The 21,812-nt window shown below is 37.9% G+C and overlaps 2 long non-coding RNA genes across 3 annotated transcripts in view; one reads left to right on the top strand and one right to left on the bottom strand.

The window, feature by feature from the left end:
* Window positions 1-21,812, bottom strand: part of LOC105867884 (uncharacterized) — an 89,131-nt gene that overhangs the window by 50,175 nt on the left and 17,144 nt on the right. The window lies entirely within an intron of this gene.
* On the top strand, window positions 1,081-13,916 carry LOC105867883 (uncharacterized). 2 transcript variants are annotated; one of them, XR_012915083.1, is made up of 6 exons: window positions 1,081-1,141; window positions 1,679-1,865; window positions 2,328-2,488; window positions 11,144-11,189; window positions 11,585-11,746; window positions 13,766-13,916. It is a non-coding gene; the product is annotated as an uncharacterized LOC105867883 (long non-coding RNA). The 2 variants fall into 2 exon arrangements; XR_001152474.3 differs by lacking the exons at window positions 11,144-11,189; window positions 11,585-11,746; window positions 13,766-13,916 and adding an exon at window positions 3,694-3,901.

Here is a 21,812-nt window from a genome sequence, read left to right on the forward strand (position 1 = left end):
ACAGAAAAAATCTCACAGAAGTAAAAAAAAAAAAAAAATGTAGAAAATAGAACATAAAATATTAAGAAATTAAAGAATAAGTATACTGTAATACGAGTTCCAGAAAAGGAAACTGGATAAAAAATGGAGAAGAGGAAATCATTGAATAAATAATTCAAGAATATTTCTCAGAACTAAAGACATGAGCCTCCAAACTAAAAGGGCCCATAATATACACAAAGACTCACACTGGGGCATATATGAAATTTCAGAACATGGGAGGAAAAGAGAAGATAGATCCTACAACATTCCTGAGAGGAAAAAAGGAACTTTGTGCAAAGGATAGAAATCAGAATGGCTTCAGACCGCTCACAGTAATATGGGAAACGAAAAGACAGTAGGGAAATGTCTTCAAACTTTTGAAGGAAAATTATTTCCACTCTACAGTTCTATAGCCAGGCAAACTCTCAATCAAATGTGAGAGTAGAATTAAATTATTTCTGGATATCCACGATGTAAAAACTATTTACTTCCCATGCACCATTTCTCAGGAAGCTACTAAAGGATGTCCTACCAAACAGAGGGATAACCCAAGAAAAAGGAAGTATGGGACATGGGAAACAGAAAGCTCAACAGAACAGGGAAGCACCGTAATTCCAGGAGAATGGTGAATGAAGGCCCCAGGGAGGCAGCTGCATTGGAGAGCCCCAGGGCCAGGTGTCAGGACTGTATGCAAAAGTTTAACTTGCCAAGTGCTGTGCTGATTTGATGGGCCAGGTGCTGGTGAAGCTCCTGCCCTCTTCTCCATTCCCTTCTGCCTGGGCCAGCTGAGGACATTGATGGCAGCCTCAAAGAGGTCCTGCTTTGGCGTCCTTCTGAGACCTGGAAATTGGCATCAGAAAATGCAGAGCAGCCCCCACCCCTGACCATATTCCTACTAAATGATCAGTACCTGGACGGATACCACCCTGCTGACAACCCATGTGACACGCTGGCCTCCCCCGAGACCAAAACTCATAGTCTTGCCCACAGACTCCCCAGGAGCACCTGTAAGCGCAGGGAAGCTGAAGCCAGACTGACCCGGAAACGCTTCTCAGCCTTTCTTCTTCCGGAAGCCTGCCTCTAGCGGCGGTGGCGGCCATGTCCTCTCCTTCGCGGCTAGGTTTGTACTTGCTACTCTTATTTTTTATAGTATCGCCTTTCAATTTCTTTGTATATATAAATAATCATTGATATAAAAATATATATATATTAAATTGTGAATAAGATAGAAAGAAAAATATGTACAGCCCAACCTGATCCCGGTGGTCTGTTTGTCGGAGTTCAGTCAGGAAAATAGGAAAATAGTTTACCACACCGCAAACAGAGGAGATTCAACACAAGAATTAGAAGAAGAAAATATAGAAGAAGCACTGAGGGAAACCAGAGGTAGTGGCTGCAGGAAAGAGCTACCATCCGAGGCCCGGGAAAGCAAAAAGCCAAGAAGCAGGGTTAGCACAGTCTAGCCCTTTGTACTCGCTCGCTTTTTCCTCCATTCCTTTATTCTACTTGGGATTTAATTTTTTAAATACCCCAGATTTTACAAAAACTGGAGTTTCTTTGCATACAAACTTATTTATTTGGGTTTTATTTTTTATATTTCAAATTATTGATACATTCAAAGAGTAATTTTAATCTCTGTAATTTTTCATGGCGTGAGCTGCTACCGATGCTGACCTTGTGGAGTCACACTCGACATCCGAGAGCAAAGAGCTAGACACGCGAAGGAGGGGTGTGAGCAGCCTTGGGGAGGAGCCCCGTCTGCTTCAGCTGTGCTTCTGAGGACGCCCTGAGGATGGTCCTGGGGTCGCCAAAAGAGCCTGGAGACCCCAGGCACGTTGCCACCGGCGAGACTAATACTGACAAGAATGGAAAAAACTGGGAAGTCCCTTCTCCCCTCCCCCCACCCCTGCTGTAAAACCTTCCAGGAAGCCACGTGGTACAGCAGGCTGGGAAGTGGTGTTGGCAGAGTCCTGGGCCCAGCTGCAGCATCACAAGCAGGGTGACTCTGGGCGGGACTAAAACTGGGGAAGGGCTTTGCTTTTTCTATGTCATTCAAATCTTTTACAGGAATATACCCACATTTTACTTGAAATTTTTAAATTAGACAAAAAATGTAAAGAGGAATTTTAGGTTGATTATCAAATGAAGTGACTTTATATTTGTCTAGGCATTCATGAAAGGAATAAAATTATTTCTTAGGAAAGTCACTATTGTAGTACATAGTGCAGTGTTCTGTATATCATGAAGAAATTTCTGTATTATTCTAACTTAAAATGGAAACTTTTGTATTCAAACATGTTTTACAGTGAATAACTAAAAATAGAAAATACAATGTCTTCATATGGGAAAGTTTGTCAAACAACTGAAAATTTGATATATACCTGCCATGAGGATGCAATGTCAAGAAAAAGCCAGAAAGACCTGACCTCGAATCTCTGTTCAGTTACTTTCAGTTGTGAAGTCCTGGGTAAGTTGGTTCATCTTTCCAAGGCTCAGTTTCCTCCTCTATAAAGTGAAGAAAAGATTTCTCGATGGCAGTATCTTAACTGAAAATATATTTCACTTAAGATGGCAGCATCTGAAGTGAAACTATATTAAATGGTTGTCATTAAAGAGACAAAAATGTCAGAATTTTAGAAATCATTGAAAAGGGTTGAAAACAGATAAAAAATGTTTCCCCTACAATGTATATTTCTCTAGATCTAGGTTGGCATTACAGCTTTTCCTAAATTGAGCATACAAGTAGTGGCAATAGATGATTTGTTCGTTCGAGATTTGATACTGTTATTTGAATATATCCATTTTATAGAAACTATATGCTGGATGCTGTTGCTAATCTCTGCCTGAGAAAAGCCTGGATTTTTGGCTCACATAATCATAAAGCTAAGACACCACCAGCACATACATAAGCCAAGTGTGTTCTTGGCTTTGAGGCTGCCATTGCTATTTGCAGAGACTAGTAATGTTTGTCTGATTCTGAGACAACAGGAATTACTTCAGTCTTTGTTCAAATTTCATTTTGGATTGCTGTATGTCACATTTTTCAGTTCACTGACATTGTTTTCCAGCCCTGCACAACTCTGTCATATTGTTTGAGGCTGGGCTTCCATTTGTCCTTACGTTTTCTCTTTTGCTTTGTAGCTACTCACTGCATTCTCTGATGCTTAACTTAGTTGGGGTGTATGTCCTTAAATATAACTATAAATATTGATAAACTTCTTCAAGTAGTAGTCATTCACCTATTCAATCTTCAATTCAAACATTTATTTACTGAATGTCTTCTATGTATCAAAGTTCCATAAATAAATAAGACAAGAGACCTGCTCTCAAAAATGTCTATAAAATGAAACAGACACAGAAATAGAAAATTAAAATTCAGTAAAAAAGACTTTGAAAAGAGAGGCTTCAAAGAGTTAGAGAAGAGATATGGATTCCTGGAGATGCTCAATTTTATATTCATAACAAATCCAAATTTTAGTGGTATAAATGTTAGATGCCATCTACTTCAGGCCTCTCTGAAAGCTTCCACCCAACTTCATTGGCTTTTGTGTGTGTGACTATGCGTTTATGTGTATGTGACAGTGACTGTGTGTGAGTTGTTGTCATTGCATTATTGATATTGTTGTTGTGTTGTTTTTGTTAATATTTTCTTTTTTATTCTTTACCACATAGATATGTAAATTTGGTACTTGCTCAACACCCTGTACTGCCAAAGAAATCCTGCGTTATGTGATCGATTCTCCCTGAATCAGAGTGACATCCTTGGTCATCAACTTATAGTCAATATCCTATTATTAATTTAGTGAAGAGTATAAGTCATAATACTGTTTCTGTGACAAATAGTTTTAAAATAAATTGAATTTGAACCATGAAGAGGTTTAATAACCTAGTTCATGGTTTCTCAACCTTAGCACCATTGAAACTTTGGTAAAATTCTTCATTGTGAGAGGCTGCCCCATGCATTACAGCACCTCTAACTTCTACCCACTAGATGCCCATAGCTTCCCGCCCCACAAGTTGTGACCATCAAAATGTCACCAGACACTTTCAAATGTCCCTTTGGAGGCAAAGTCATCCCCAATTGAGAATCACTATCCTACTCAAAGCATTTATGTCAGTGATCCTCAAAATGAGAAAAATACAGATTGTAGAAATATTTGAATAGTTCTGGCACTATTTGCTGGGATTTTTCAATTCTTGATATGGTTCCCAATCATGAATGGATCTGAGATGAGGATCCATACTAATAACCATAATTATAGATTCTAGTGATAAATTATTGAGTATCTGAAATTTGGCAGGAAGTATAGGAGCTGATTTACATGATAGTAGTGTGCACTGAGCAATTACTATGTGTTCAGTAAATAAATGTTTTACACTCATTATCTTATTTAATCCTCACAGCAACCCTAAAATGTAGATGCCATCTTTATCTTAGTGTTACAGATAAGAAAACTGAAGTTTAGTATAATTAAATGGGAACTTCTAGTCAAGATGGTAAACTGAGCTGACATAGAAAATCAATACATATACCACTACAAAAACATAGAAATGCTAGATTTGGGGGGAAGTGTTGTTATTTTTATATTTATTTATTCATTTGACAAAATTATATATATTTGTGGTATATAGCATAATGTTTTGACATATATATACTATGGAATGGCCAAATCAAGCTATTTGCGTATGTATTATCTCACACTTAACTTCTTGTGGTTAGAATACTTAAAAAAGTACTCTTTAAAAAAATATAGGCCGGGCGCTGTGGCTCACGCCTGTAATCCTAGCTCTTGGGAGGCCGAGGCGGGCGGATTGCTCAAGGTCAGGAGTTCAAAACCAGCCTGAGCAAGAGCGAGACTCCGTCTCTACTATAAATAGAAAGAAATTAATTGGCCAACTGATATATATATAAAAAAAATTAGCCGGGCATGGTGGCACATGCCTGTAGTCCCAGCTACTCGGGAGGCTGAGGCAGAAGGATCACTCGAGCCCAGGAGTTTGAGGTTGCTGTGAGCTAGGCTGACGCCACGGCACTCACTCTAGCCTGGACAACAAAGCGAGACTCTGTCTCAAAAAAAAAAAAAAAAAAAAAAAAAAAAAAAAAAAAAATATAGCTTGAAGACCATAGGCTTTGGAGTGATACTAATATGGATTTTAATCCCATCTCTACTATTTACTAGCTACATGACCTTGAAAAATTTATTCAAATTCTTTTACTGAAGGTTCTTCATATCTACTACTAGTTTGTATTAAAGAGTACTATTTTTTTTTTTTTTTTTTTGAGACAGAGTCTTGCTTGTTGACCAGGCTAGAGTGAGTGCCGTGGCGTCAGCCTAGCTCACAGCAACCTCAAACTCCTGGGCTCAAGCAATCCTTCTGCCTCAGCCTCCCGAGTAGCTGGGACTACAGGCATACGCCACCATGCCCAGCTAATTTTCTATATATATTAGTTGGCCAATTAATTTCTTTCTATTTATAGTAGAGACAGGGTCTTGCTCTTGCTCAGGCTGGTTTCGAACTCCTGACCTCGAGCAATCCGCCCGCCTCAGCCTCCCAGAGTGCTAGGATTACAGGCGTGAGCCACCGTGCCCGGCTTAAAGAGTACTATTTTAAGTGTTCTCACCGCAAGTAGATGACATCTTGGCAATTTCAAGTGTGACCAATATTTTCAAGTGATTTCAAGTATTTTAAAGTTATTAATGATAGTTACCATAATGTATAATATGAACCTGTTCCTCCTGTCTTACTAAAATTTTGTATCCTTTGGCTAAAGGTCAAAACTAAAGATTTTTATTTACAATGAATAGTAAAGATTGAAAGCAAAAAATATAATTCTGTGGGTCCCAGAAATGAAAAGGGAATGCGTAGTTATAACAGGATATTGAAATCAGATGGGTATAATGAAACTGTAAGTGTCTGCTATGATTTGAATTAAGTCCCCCAAAGTTCGTGTGTTGGAAACTTAATCCCCAATGCAACAATGTTGAGAGGTAGAGCCTAATAATTGGAGATCAGGTCATGAGGGCTCTGCCCTCATAAATAGATTAATGACATTATCACAGCAATAGGTTAGTTATCATGAGAGGGTTTATTATAAAAGCAAGTTTAGTCCTTTGTTGTTCTCTTGCCCTTGCTCTCTCTTGCCCTTACTCTCTCTTGCCCTTCCACATTTTACCATGAATGACAGAGCACGAAGGTCCTTGCCAGATGCTGGCACCATGCTCTTGGACTTCCCAGCCTCCAGAACCATGAGTCCAATAAATTTTTCTTTATTATAAATTACCCAGTCTTTGGTATTCTGCTGTAAAAACACAAAATATACTAAGACTATGTCTAAGTTAGTAATACTCAAACAAGAAACCAAAATTAGGGTCTCCAGTTAGAAGTCAGATAGGAAAATCCCTTTGACAAATTTCCAGCTACTATTGATATAACACAAAAATGAGCTATCTACCTTGAGCCTTGTGTGAAAAAATCTACTTCAAAAAATCATATTCTCCAGCCTAAATCTTGTAAGTGTGTGATATTCAAAATCTTTCATGACTTGTATAGAGATGTAAAAACTGACATTAAAAATGTAACATAAAAACATGCCCAGAATGAGTGAACAAATAGGTCTACATCAGAGATAACCATGAAATTATTAATAGGGTCAGCTCTATAAATGAAAGAAAATATGAAACCTCAACAATAAATAGTTCCATCAAAAGTGAGCTGATGAAAATTATAAAGAACATAAGAAAATACATCATCATGGGTAGTCAGCAGAGGCTAAGGGGTCATCAATATCAGAGAAATCTGAAAGAGACTTTAAAACAATATAATTGTTATTTTATAATGTCCAATGAGGGGGGAAAGAAACAAAACCATTAAGAAAAAAAAGTAATATAGAAGGTAGATGCAGAAAACAAATTAAAAGTTTTAAATAAAATTTATAATCATTAAATTTTTTTAAAAAACTCAGCAATGAAGATTAACATAAGATTTCCCTTAAAATAGAATCCCTAAATGAAAAATAACTCTGCAGGAATCATCCAGAACATATTATAGGGGGATATAGAGAAAAAGAGATGAGAGGTTAAGGGTCATGGAAGATAGAAAAAGAAGTTCTAATATGCATGTAATTGGCATACTGGAAGGAGAAAATTGGGAGTGTAGTAGACAGTAAATATTTGAAAAGATGTTGGCTGAGAAATTTTTAGAACTGATAAAAGGCATGGAAGGCATGGGTCATCAGAGAAATTAAATGGCTAAGCCTGGATTTAACCACTATGTGATATATATACATCTTCACAAAAACGTATAATGTCTAACCACCATTTATTTATCATCTGCTTTTCGCATCTCACTTCACATCAGTGCTTCTCAATTCCCAGAAGACATTAGCATGTCTGGAGACAGTTATTGGTTGTCACGACTGGTGGCCAGGGTTGGAGGGAGTTGCTACTGGCATCTGATGGGTAGAAGCCAGGGAAACTGCTAAACATCCTACAATGCACAGGGCAACCTTCACAACAAAGAATTATCTGGTCTAAATATCAATAGTGCCTAGGTTGAGAAAACCTGCTGTATGTATATTGACACTAATACAAGCTAGCAGTAGATAGTATTCCTTATGAAGAACCTGCAATAAAAGAGTTTGAATAAATTTTCCAAGGTCATGCAGCTAGTAAATAGTAGGGCTTGGGTTCAAATCCATATTGGTCTCACTCGAAAGCCTATGGCCTTCAAAATGTATTTTTTTTAAGAGTTCAAATCAACAGACACTCCTGTTGTGAATGTTTAAAGTCATTATGACAGCATAGAATATACAGAAACTTACTGCACTGGTCAAATAACTGCTCACTGACATGACAGCCCTGCAGATTAGCCCACCAGGTTTGTGTCTCTCATCCCTCAACCTGCTCCAGCTTTACGTTTATTCCACCATGGGAGCGAGATGGAGGCAATTTTCTGCTCCTTTAAAATACCAATGCATAGAATAAATGCTCACCAGCACGCTAATGCCCCCACTAATACACTTTCTGCTGAAACATACTGTGCTTTTAAGGATGTTCTGGGTATCCTAGACTTAAATCCACTCCTTGGTGAGACTACGTTGGATAGTGAATATTTTGTACTCACATTCTTACATCAAAAGGGCCCTCCAGATGGTCTGTTTCTTGTTGGCTCAGCCCAAACATACATGCATAAATCAGCAGCAAATTTGGTAATAGGACACAACATTTGGAATCAAAATGATCCACTGACACCACCATGCTGTGTTTTCTGGCCATGCTTTGATCTGTTAAATCATAGCAAAACTCACTTCAAAATAAAAACATGTCTAAATATGCCATTCCAATTGTATTCTAAAAAATAGATTCTTGAACACTTTTCAAACAAATATTTTATTATTCTGTGTAGAAATTGCATATGTTATTGTTATTATGGATAGCTCATGATTCTCAAAAGACATCTAAGTTCATTCCAGTGTGATTCTTTCAAAATTAGAAATATTTTTAATTGGTGGGGCTGCTGTTACCTTTTCAAAATCTTTCTCTAATGCAGTTTATCTTATTTTATTACTTTTTTAAAAAATGGGTTTCCTTGGAAACTGGACTTCTAATGGACCTTAGCTACAAATAGGCTAAAAAATTGCCTTTATTCATTTATCATTTCATTGTAATTAAATCTTCTATATGATGTGGCCTGTTCTCATGTATAGTATCTTGTTTCCATGGTAACAGAGATTTTCTACTATCCATAGTTTGAAATGCCTTCACAGTATTTCTTGATTAACTCATGAACCCAAAATTGCATTTTGTAAACTTACATGTAGTGGAACTTATAAAGAAAAGGCTGCAAAAAAATTATCTTGTTTTCTATTTCTTTGAAATTTGCTTTTTTTTTTATGATTCTTTCTCCTGATATGCTGCTATCCTAGAGCAACATAATTTTGTGCCGCTAGGAAAAGCAAAATCCACTACTAAATTTAGCAAGCCCTATCATTTTTGTGGTTGGATTGCCATCTACAGTTTTTAAGACCCAGTGGCTTAGAGAAAAGATCAACTATGACATTTCTATAAAACGGAGGAAGCAAAAAGGATTTCAATAACAATTTCCATTCATTCTTTGCTCATATTTTTAATAATTTATTGATATTGCTGATATACTAACAAAGGGAATAGCACACTTTCATTTTTTGCTGTCAACACAGGCCTTTGTTTATTCCAAGAATTTCAGAACAATTCAGAAGGGCTGCAGTTACTGATCATATACATAATATTCGAGTAAAATTGTGAATCTATAAATTCCTCTGCTGTGTTAATGGCATTATAAAATTAACAAAGTTCTTTCTTATTCTTGCTATAGAATAATAATAAATAACAATGAACCATACTTAGAACCATTCAATCATTTGATAAATATATATCAGTCACCCACTATAGCCAATGCTATTATAATCTAGGCTTCTGACAGTCTTAAATCCTAATAGCATCCAATTTAAAAAGCTCATGGTTTTAAAGATTCTCTTAGCCAGGAGTGCAATAAGAACTAACCTGAAGTATTATATCTACATGGAAATGTTATTTCTGAAACCGCAGACTGAAGTAATTCAAAACTAATCATATGAAGGATCGGTGGTGAGAAACTGTCCTGAATTGAGCTGTCCTACTAAATCCCATTTTATGAGTATTTTATTAAAACGTCAAGCCATAGAAGGATCATGTGCATCACCTTCCATGCCTTCCCTTATTCCCTGAATATATGGGTACAACTAATACACACTTCATAGTCATTAATAAAATTAGAAATCCCTTAGGATTCTAACTGTGGAGCCAGATTGTAAGGAACCGGACTACTTAAGGAAGACATATTCTTTGGGAATGACTCTTCATCTCTTTAAATCTCAGTTTCATAACAATATAAAAGGGATAACAGGCTTATAGTACTTACTTTACAAGGCTGTCATAATAAATAATGAGATAAAAAGAGATGGATTTTATAAACTATAAAAGTATGATATAAACGTTCAGTATTAATACTGTCAAGGTTATTGGTGATATGTAGAGGCAACCAGGATTTGAATATGCCTGAGATTTATTAAACAATATGGGTAGCCAGGAGTCTGCATTGAGGATGGAGGGAAGTCAGACTTTGGCAGTAAATAAGCATCAGTTCTGGGCTCTGTAAACCCGTTGCTCCTTCTATCATGGTATCTCATTCTTGGTAGAACCTTATGAGATGTTTGAATCACTTCTGCAAAGGTCCACTGACACAGTTCAGTTGTCCCTCAGTATCCATGGAAGATTGGCTTCAGGACTCCCATGAATACCAAAATTCACAATGCTTGAGTCCCTTACAAAAAATGGCATAGTGTTTGCATATAACATATACATATCCTCTCATATGCTCTAACTCATCCCTAAATTATTTATAATACCTGATACAATGCCTACACATCACTGCAGTCATGCAGATTGAACACAGTACATGGCATGCTGCAAATTCAAGTTTTGCTTTATGGAAGTTTGTGGAATGTTTTTTTTCCAAATATTTTCAATCTGCAGTTGGTTGAATCCACAGATACAGAACTCATGACTAGGGAGGGCCGAAGGGACTGCTCTTTCACTTCATCCTCTTTTCTGCATCTGAGCAAAACCTACAAGTGCAATGTTGCTGACTGCAACAAAATGAAGATTCAAAGGAATTTGGTAAATTTGGTCCCTCTCCAGAAACTGAACAATAAAAATAAACTGTGCATGAATGAGAAAAATCTCCACTGATAGACAACTGTAAAATTACTCTATACTTTCATACATAGAAGTAATCTTTCAGGAATCCTGAAAAAAAATAAAAAAGTAAATCTTCTACCTCTCTGTTAATCAAATAAGGGACAACAAGAAATATTCAGCCATACAGATGCATCTGGCAGGAAATAATAGACAACAAAACTCACAATGTTCAGTGGCCATTTACTATGCTATCCTTCAGAGGGAAAATCTGAAAGAGGATTTTAAAAGAGAAAGCAAATCTACAATGACAAAAACTGGGGGAAAAAATTGAAAATAAAAATTTTAAAATATTCATCATCTTCATTTAAAAAATAATTATTTCTGTTATCCCTCTGCAAAGACAGGCTGGGTCTGCAGACTACAAGAGGGAATGAGAGATCCTTCCAGCAGGTGAGAAATATTCTATATTTTGATCAAGATGGGAATGAGGTCATAAAAATCTATCAGTCAGGCCAGGTAAAATGATACTTTACCTGAATTATATTTCAATATTTTTTAATGGAAAAAAAATGTTTTCCCATTTGGAAACATGGAACATAAAACTGATTATGTCAAATCCGTAGTTTATCTCAATGATTTGTTTCAAGGAGCATTGACATGTATATTTCTAAGAAAAGAATGTGCTAGAAATTTGCAACATGATGACCTTTCATTTCTCACAACACAACTGAGAATACTATTCAAACTGTTTGCTCAAACCCATAGAGATGTGTCATTGTTATACCGGTGTGTCTATCTTCTGCTATAATAATCAGTTGGGATGTTTGGTTCTTTTTCCTCTCCAGAGATTTATTTTTTAAAGTAATCTATGTCTATGACTGTCTATGACTATGACCGAAACCAGAAAGTGACCATAGAGCCCAAAAGAACTAGACTCGGCAGCAAAGACAACGTGGGTTAGGATAGGAGAAGTGGACCTGATTATTGAGGTTCACTGACTGATAAAAGTAAGTGGATAATAAAGCCAGAAAAATGGGTTGTGGTGAGGGGAGGTGGGGAGTTTACTAAAAAGGAAACATGATTCAAGGAAAGCCCACAAAATTTGAACCCTGTTTATGGTAACTCCAACATGGGTTAAAGGAAGTTTATGGTCTTTCCTGAGCTTGACTTGAGCCCAAAAAGTGTTGTATTGGCATAAACTGGGTTAATATGTCAGATTAATTTTAATATCAATAACCCACGCCTCAGGCCTTAAAATAAAAAATTAAAAAACCAACAATGTGTTCAAATGGAAGCTACGAGAGAGAATATGTGTAAAGGCAAACGGATTCCCAGAAAATGTCAGCACTTTGTAGGATGAGCTCTGGCAGGCTTCTCAGTGTTGACAATATGCTAGAGAGGCTCTGAACATAAATCAATCTACATTTGTTCTCATAGGGACTGGGAGCTGGAATTACTGTTTCTGAAACTTGAGCCAATATTGTCACAGCAATATAAATGATGGAAACTTCGCCACTGTAGTCTGCTTCACCCATCGCATGAACCTCCTGGCAAACGGCGCCCTGGAATTTCATTAATTAGTGCTAACTATGATTGGCACTGCCAGAGAGGACAATAAAACAACCACAGTGTTTTTATGAACATATGGGTGGCAGAGGCTCTAGCTGGGTAATACAAGATTAGTTTCCAACTTATGAAAGCTTATTTATACTGCATATAATTTACCTAATTTTGCCCTTTTTAAGCTAATTTATTATAATTCTTTAATTTTTGTGGATTGAATACTGAAGTATAAACTGCTTAACTAGTAGAAGTTATTATAATCCGTCTCAGTGAAACACATGTGATTTTAGATTGGTAAGGCTCCTTAAAATGAGCTGATTGAACACCTTTATTTTACAGATGAAAAAACTCAGTCCCTGGAAAGTTGAGTTACTTTCCCAACCTCACAAAGTCAATAGTAGAATTAAGGCTAAAACCCAAATATTCTGAATGCAAGGTTTATTCCTCTTTATCACATTGCCTCTTAATTGATAATTGTTTTTCACTAAATTGACATTGAGTTGACATATAACAGTTTTAGTTAACTTTTAGGTGCTTCCTATATGCCTTTTAACTAAACATATAGATATAGCATGAAATTTTTCATTTCCATACATTTTCCAAATAAATGATTAATAGAGGTGCCCTCACAGCTTCAAGGAAAGCATTCATCAGACTCGCTCTAGTCTACTACGTTTGTCAAATTTCATATGACAATTTGAAATTTTTCTCATTCCATTCATCTTTTCACAGGGGGAATCATTACAGAGAAAAGCTATATGCCTTCTAACAGTAAGCAAAATGGAGCTTAGTGAACCTTTCTGGACAGTGTTCATAGAAGTTTCTTCCCATATGTTTATTCTATTTGGGCAAGGGCAATATACATAACCTTAACATTTGTACCCCCACAATATGCTGGAAAAAGAAAAAAAAAGTGAAGGTATACTTTTACCTAGGGTCATTTATTCATATACCATCCTCACAATGTCATGGTGTGACTGCCATTTAACCCTTTGCATTCCATACTTATGACTCCTCCACTCCTGCACCCTTTTCAGTTCATGTGCATTAGTTAAGAAAAAAACAGCTGTAACACGGGAAAAATCTTAGTCTTCAGTGTAACATATCAGCCCTCTGAGAAGAGAGATCAGCCTTCTGGCTCTGTGAGTATAGGTGATTTTTTTTTCCAGCTAAGACTTTCTGGATATGAAATGATCACATGACCCCAGGAACATGTTAGCAGTTTGCTGGTTTCCAAGTAAAAGCTTTGATTCCCTCCAGGCTGGGTTCTCTTTCTTGAAAGCTCAAGAAATCAGAGGTCACCCAGGGATGACTACAGTTAGCTAAAAAGGCTACCAGGGTTTGTGTTGATCAAATAATTACACACTTTTCTCCCACAGGAATTTTCACCACCAACAGCTACATGTCAGAACTTTCTCATCATTTTTCAAGCAATGTTTCTAAGGTGACTCTTTTTATTTCAGATGAGCTTTGAGTTGGGAGTGATATCTGAATTATTCTGATTCCCAGGCCCTTCTACAAAGAGCAGACTCCCAGTCCTAACTTCCACCAGTGAGCAAGAGCTGTGAAATGCTGTGCAACTTCTCTCTTTACTACTGCCAAATAAATTGCCAGCTTTGTCATGCAATGGCATTCCCTAGATTTATGCAAATGAGGGGGCTCTAATTTTCACAATGTTAATTCAATCTTTTCAGAAATCATATCTCTGAGTTCATAATTTTATGTTATGACTATGTTGCATACAGATGAGGACTATGTTTTGCTTCTTGCCATTCCTGCAAATATTCGGCATTTCTTCAACAAATAGAAACATTACCAAATTACGCTGCAGCTACCCAGTTTAGCTATACAAGCTGTTTTGTTCACTCAAAAAAGAATGCATAGAAATTATGTTTTAAATCTTGTTCCTTGGTCCTTAGGTGGTTGATTTTGGAAAGAATAACTCAACATGCTAAATTCTGTGACTGCACTTTTTCTTTGTTGGATAGAAAACACCACTTTGGGCCTATATTTCATTAAACTTTTGCATAACCAGAAGGTAGCTTTTATATTAGCAAAGATTCTGTTATATGGAAAATTACAGTTGTCACTCAACCATCAACCTCATGCTGATTCTTCTTCCTCTTCCTATGTTCTTAAACCATAATAAGCCAGAAACTAAAGGATATATTTAAGAACCTAGATGCAATGTAACATTATTACTATGAACAGAATTGCTACTGCTGCAATTTCAACAATGGTATTGGCTTTAGCTTTGAGGAAACAATTTGGCATTTTTTTTCAAGGGCCTGCTGATGAACCAGCTGGATATTCTTCCCTGTATTAACAAGCTTGATGAAAACCATTTGAATCTCTACATCCACCGATAATCATACCTAACATGTGACAACGGTATGTCCACTGCTTCATTACGTGCTGCCTCTTTTAATCCTGACAACCTCCCTGCCACCGGGATATTTTCATAATCCCCATATTACAAATGAGAAAACTGAATCTACTAAGAAAAGTGAAATAATTGGCCTGAGATTATGCAACTAGAAAGTGGTGGAGCTAGACTATGAAACTCCAATAATTGCACTAGCATGCCAGAGAATCCCCTTGAGAATGGTTTTTCATGGGGTGTTTCTGTGTCTTCCTACTTTTAGATTACATTAATAAGCGACTAATCTTTCTCAGACCAATTTAATATACCAGCCTTCCATAGGGCCAAGCTTATAATAATCACCTAGGCAAACCTGCAGTGAATGAAAAGCACTTCCTGAAAGCTTAGGGACTGTTGGGTCAGCTAAAGAGCTGTACTTCATCCTTAACAAAGAGAGAGAAGACACTTGGCGAGGTGTCTGTCAGGAATTTCAATTTAAGCCACTAAATTTTGACTGAAATTTAAATTTTTGACTGAATTTTTGACTGAAAGCTGGAAGAGTATGCCCGCTGAAAATTCCATAAAAGAGGCCAACGTATCCCATTAAGTCTCTTTTCAAAGCTGACTACAACCATTAAAAATTCTTTCAGGAGAGAAGGACCTCAAGCAGTGTTTCTGCACAAAATATTTCTTCTTCCTTTTTTTTTTTTTCCAGTAGAGCCCATTCATACTACAGAATATCTCATTTCTGAAGGTCTTAGCCAACTCGTCATATTACAGTGGCACTTCGTCAAATAACCCATTTGTTCAATTTTGCAGGAAGACATCTTTTCACTTAGCAAGTCTAATTTCTGGCTTCTTGATTGTGGGTAAAACTTGAGGATAATAAGTTGCATAAGTTCAATTTCACCACCTTAAATGCTCATGAAGAACTACTCTGCCAAGTCTAATTTCTTACTTCTTGATTGTGGGTGGAAATTGGAGTAGGTTCTCAAGTCCCTCAATTTCTGTGTTGTAAGGGGCTTCAGTGTACTTGCTCTAAGAGCAATTCTGTGTGTCACTATGGCCTTGGACAGTGCCTGCATAAATGAAGTTGGGAAAGCCCTCCCTGTGTGTATTTTCACAAATACACACACAATAGTAAGTTCACCCATGGTAACATTCACAGAGTTTGAAGCTAAAGGTTTAAACTTTCTCTGAAGCAGCTAAAAAAAGGAAAAAAGAAAAGTAAGGAAATTTTTCTTCTGCTATAGGCAGAACTTTGCAGAAAATTTCATGAATGGTGAAACAAACATTGTGAATACTGCTTTCTATTATTAACACTAAGACTTCAGTGATATTACAAGGTACACCCATTTGCAAGTAAAACTATAATTCAGTTAACTTCAACAGAAAATTATTGTTATTAAACCTTCTTATAAACTATGGTTAAGGCAAGTTCTACTTTAGCTTGATGGGAAACATAAGTAATACATGCCAGAAAACCAGTTGGAAGGGTCTCAAAGTGTAAATTTGATACTACCGGGCTGTGGTTGTAAAGAATATAAAATATGTTTTCCACCCCTGGCATTACACATGTGGGTTCATCAGACTTTCAGTTTGGTTTCAATGTTGTAAGTCAATACAAACAGATCCACAAATACATAGAAAGGATAATTTTGATAACCACAGGAATTTTGAGATTGAAAGAGGCATCAAAGATTATGTGGTTCCAAGTTTATCAAAGTAGTTTCATAAACCACTAGTTATCTAGGGGTGTTAAAATGTGGTATGCCTTCTATTCTTCTCCAAAAAGGGCATCCCTTGGGCAAAACTTAAGAAGAGCTGGATTGAACAAAGCTTAAAACTAGGTGTCTTTACTGTGAGACTTTGGGGAATGCTTTCCAAGAGAAGAATATATTTTCCAGCATATCTTAAGCTTATTTAAGTATAATCTCTACTTTATAGAACACGTCTAAGGACATACTTGGTGAAATGTCAATACAACCCAATCCCCCAAATTAATTTATGTGAACCAAGGCTAAAGTCTTGTTAATAGAGAGTTGGTATTAGAACTTAAGTAATCTAATTCCTAGGACTGCCCTTTTTTTGTCTCAATACCTCAAAACTGTTCTGTGTTCTGTGGCAACAAAAGACAGCAGAGTATAGTGTTTACAAGTGTGAAACCCAAGTAAGGAGTCTGCATAAGACACTTATGACTTAGCAATCTGGGCGTGTTAGCTATTTATTACTATCACTACTGCTGCTGTTATTAAACATCATCACACCTGCTTAGGTATAAGTCATCAGGGGTAACAAGTTTCTAGAAACCTGTATGATACATTCACCAGCCTCCTACCTCTCGAGTAATCACACTTGGAAATATTAATATGAGGAATGTCCCTCAATTGTAATTGCCAAAAAAGCATAATCTCAGGAAAGCCTAGTAAAAGTATTCTTATAGAGTTTTTTTAAAGAAATACAAGTCTACTATACACAATAACATAAAGCTAACCAGTGGTACCTTAAAAGAAGATACCGTTTTAGTTGGTAGTAATGTCAAATCGCCAGTGTAATGATGCTAGGCCATGAATATGCTAGGCCATTCATTATATATGAATGACAGAGAGCTGTCATTTCTCAGTCCTTTGATTTTATTAATTATTTACCTGGTAATTTAGAAAGTTCACTGGCATTTATAGGAAAAAATTGAAGTAAATAAAAAAAATGATTAATAAAAAAAGTGATTATATCATTTACCAATACATTTTAGCTGGGGAAAAAACATCTCATAATTTTCAGCTAAGACCCCCTCCCCATGTGCATCCACAGTCCCCTCCAATAATTGCCTTTTATCTTATCTGTCTCTCTTGAGAGACCATAAACTCAAGGAAGATAAGGCCTGTGTCTCTATTGTTCAGTTACATTCCTGGTATCTTACTCAGAATCTATCACATAGAAAACACTCCATAATTATTGATGGAAGAAAGGAAAGGAGGGAGGGAGGGAAGGAAGGGAGAGAGGGAGGGAGGAAAAGAAGGGAAGGAAGGAAGGAAGGAAGGAAGGAAGGAAGGAAGGAAGGAAGGAAGGAAGGGAGGGAGGGAGGGAGGGAGGGAGGGAGGGAGGGAGGGAGGGAGGGAGGGAGGGAGGGAGGGAGGAAGGAATGAGATAAAAAAAGAGACACCTGCACATACTCCAACAGGTGCAAAGCCAAGAAGAATAAGCTCACAGTTAATAAACTAAATGAGGCCACAATAAGCCTCTCAGTCCTGCTTTGGCTTGAGGGCATGAAGTCAATGAACACACACCATACTCAATAGATTTTCAATTCTGACCCTTTGATAAATTTACTAATGTATGTTCTGTTCTTATTATAAAGTTCTCCCCATCATAAATTGCTCCTGCCATGAGGCTCTTGTACCTTTATCCCCTACTTCATTACTTCCCATTATATTAATTATCCACCTACGGATGGCGGCATATTTCCAGGCAGACAAGTTCTGAACTCCCAATAGCTGTGTCACAGGAAGGCTCTAATCTTGATACTTACAATCAGACAGTGGCGGGATGTCATTCTGCAGCAGAGAGCGTCTGAGTGTTAAACTAATGCCCTGCATTAATTTGCAGATTGAGTGAGACCTGTAATGAGTAACCTCAATCTCATTGAAAGAATTTCAACAATCTTAATTCATAGCTATAAAATTCCAAGAAAAAAAAAACCAAGAACAAAATGGAAAGGATGGAGATATTTAAATGAGAAAAAAAGACATTACTGTTTCAGTCGCAAGTAGCACACCAATTTTCAAAATAATACAAATATCATGAGAACACAAAGCAAGAGAAATGGAGCAATTCATATGGAAACGGTCAGAAAAAAGAAAACAGAAATATGAACAGATAACATGACAAAATGATAGACTGAATTAACTATGGCCCACGAAGGACCAGGAGCCAAGTATAAGAGGTGCCAGGCCGGGCGCTGTGGCTCACGCCTGTAATCCTAGCTCTTGGGAGGCTGAGGCGGGCGGATTGCTCAAGGTCAGGAGTTCAAAACCAGCCTGAGCAAGAGCGAGACCCCGTCTCTACTATAAATACAAAGAAATTAATTGGCCAACTGATATATATATAAAAAATTAGCCGGGCATGGTGGCGCATGCCTGTAGTCCCAGCTACTCGGGAGGCTGAGGCAGGAGGATCGCTTGAGCCCAGGAGTTTGAGGTTGCTGTGAGCTAGGCTGACGCCACGGCACTCACTCTAGCCTGGACAACAAAGTGAGACTCTGTCTCAAAAAAAAAAAAAAAAAAAAAAAAAAGAGGTGCCAAAGCTATGAAGGTCATTTTGATGATCGTAAAATCTCCTCTGTAAGTTCATAAGGACATTGAACTTGGGTTGCAATGATGTGACTCTGTTTGTATGAACTTTTGTATTGTGTAGGCCTATCCCAAGGAGACTTGAATCCCCATGCAAATAAATTGACAGATCATGTCTCTATCAGACATCCTAGTAAGAAGTAGGTATCACCAAGGAAACTGGATCTCAGAAGGCAAACCATACATATATTTGCTTCTTAAAGACAGAGCTCTTTTGTGTTTTGATCACCATTGTATTGCCAGCATCTAGAACAGAGGCAGGCAAACCTTTTCTGTAAAAGGCCAGTTAGTAAACATTTTAGGCTTTGAGAACATGCTATCTCTATCACAGCTACTCAATTCTTTTGTCATAACACAAAAACAGCCACACACAATATGCAAACAAATGGGTGTGACTGTGTTCCAATAAAACTTTATTGGCAGGCCCTATGTGGTCCTGCTCTAGAGCTTTGCCTGGCATATAGGTACTTCATGTGTTAACAGAGGAATATTGAATGACATGAAAAAATGATCTTCATATATTATTAGGATAACATAAAAGCCTTTATGAAGCAGTAAATACATATTTTATTTTTTACAATTGTGTATACCCATAGAAACACATGTGTATTCCCACCATTTATGTGTGTTTACAGACATAAATCAAAAATATGTAGATGATTGTTTTCTCGATTATGACTGATTAATACTACTTTGCATGTGCTTTTTCTAAGTCTTCAAACTCTAAAATAAACTTGAGTTCTTCCTATTAAATAAATAAGTGTTACATAAATGAAAGTTACCATTACCTGAAACCCCATTCCCTCTCTGGTCATAGCCTCCCTGGGCAATGTGCTTAAATACAGAAAAAGAGTTGAGCCTACCTTTTGGACAAGGTAGTTTTGATACTGGGGAAGTATAAACACAGAGCCATTGATAACCCTATCTCTTGCTCTGTGGCCTCTAGTAAGTTGGAATGAAGCCCACTAGTAGAAAGAAAAAGAAATGAGTAGCAAGCATAGACTCTTTAACATATTTAAGGGTTGTTAGTCCTGTGGAGGAGAATGCTGTTTGTCCCCAGTACCCTTTCTCTTGTTTTTATTTCTAGTAATAGAAACTCTACCAAGAAAGGGAGATATGAGCAGCTTTCATGTCCCACAGCTGCCCACCTCTGCTAATCTCATCAAGAGGTGCCCACCCCTCCAGTCTCAGGCTCTCAGTGCATCTGCCCACCTCCTGCCTCAGCATTCTTCCAGAGCAGGAGAGCACCCACCCTTCACTATCACAGCCAGCACCTGAACCAAGGGAGGCTTGGGAGCAAGTTTGCCAGTTCAGTCTATTGATTTTTTTATTTCATTCATTGTATTCTTCAGCTAAAGAATTTCCATTGGGTTCCTTTTTAAGACTTTTATCTCTTTACTGAACCTCCTATTGTATTCATGTATTATTTTTCTATTTCATTGCATTCTCTGTGTTCTCTTATAGCTCACTCATCGTCCTTACAACAATTATTTTGAATTCTTTGTCAGACAATTCCTACATCTTCATTTGTTTGGGGTCAGTTATTAGAAAATTATTGTGTTTCTTTGATGGTGTCATGTTTCCTTGTGTTTCACGTTTCTTGTTGCCTTGTGTTGGTTTTTGCACATTTGATGAAGCAGTCGCCTATTGCAAACATTATAGATCAGTTTTAGGTAGGAAAAGACCTTCATCTTCAGGTGGGTGTGTCAGCACCATCTAGGTGGGATGCAGTGGTTCCAGCTCCGGTGAGGATGCCTTGGGAGTTGTCTCAATGCTGTTTTATCAACTAAGGTCACTGTCAGCAAAGATTTCAGGGGCCCTCAATGCCCAAGGCTGTGGGTATCCACAATGGTTGTGAAAGCTGTTGCACTCATCAGGGCTGAAGGCTACTGGAGTACTCCTGAACTCTTTTTCTTTTGTGGGGAATTTTATGGGCAAGGGGATCCCTCTTGGCACCAGATCTGGGTCATGGGCATGCACGTGTTGGCCATGACACTGGTGTGTGATGCACAGCACCTGTGGAGTGTCTAGGGAACTGGGATCTGAAGCATGAGCACATATGAAAAGGCTGTTGCTCCAAGGTCCGGGGTGGTGGTGGCACCAGTGCAGAGAATGCAAGCACCGCCACTGCAGCATTGGGAACGTGCAAGGTGCAAGTGCCTGTGGAAGAGCCAGGATGCTGGGTTCTAGGGGACAGTCGTGCCTGCTGCTGCAGTGGATTCAGTGTCTCATGTGCAGACACATGCAGTGCAGCCACAGAGCCAAGTTCTGGAATGTAGGCACACACAGAGCTGAGGCTCCAAGCTCCAGGGTGCATGACCATCAGGGAGGGACGGTGGACCCCAGTCTGGAGTGGCACAATGTTGGCACCTTCTTAGGGGAGGCACAGCAGCATCTCCTTCTCTCAGAAGTCAATGGCAACAATGGCTGTTGGTTACCTTACTAACAAAATCTGCCCATGTCCTCTATGGAGCAAATTGCTGGTGTCCATGAAAATGAACACTAAAAGGACCTCAGCTGTAAGAGCTTCAGAGATGCTGTCAAGGTCCTCAGCAGCCAAGGCTGCCAGATCCTCTGTAGAGCAGGTCACAGGGGACCTCAGTGGTTTGCACCAGCTGGCTGATACTACTAGCTTCCACTTTTCCTTGTTCTTAGACAACTACAGACATCTTAGGTGCACCAATCTTACCAGAGATCTTTCTGTGCAGTTCTTCTTTGTTGTTTGCCCCACTGTGTTGCTGTACATTCTTAACTGGATTCTTGAGACCTGCTAGCGCCATTTTCCTTTGTGTATGACTA

Source organism: Microcebus murinus, chromosome 26 (genome assembly GCF_040939455.1).
Source record: "Microcebus murinus isolate Inina chromosome 26, M.murinus_Inina_mat1.0, whole genome shotgun sequence".
Lineage (NCBI taxonomy): Eukaryota > Metazoa > Chordata > Mammalia > Primates > Cheirogaleidae > Microcebus > Microcebus murinus.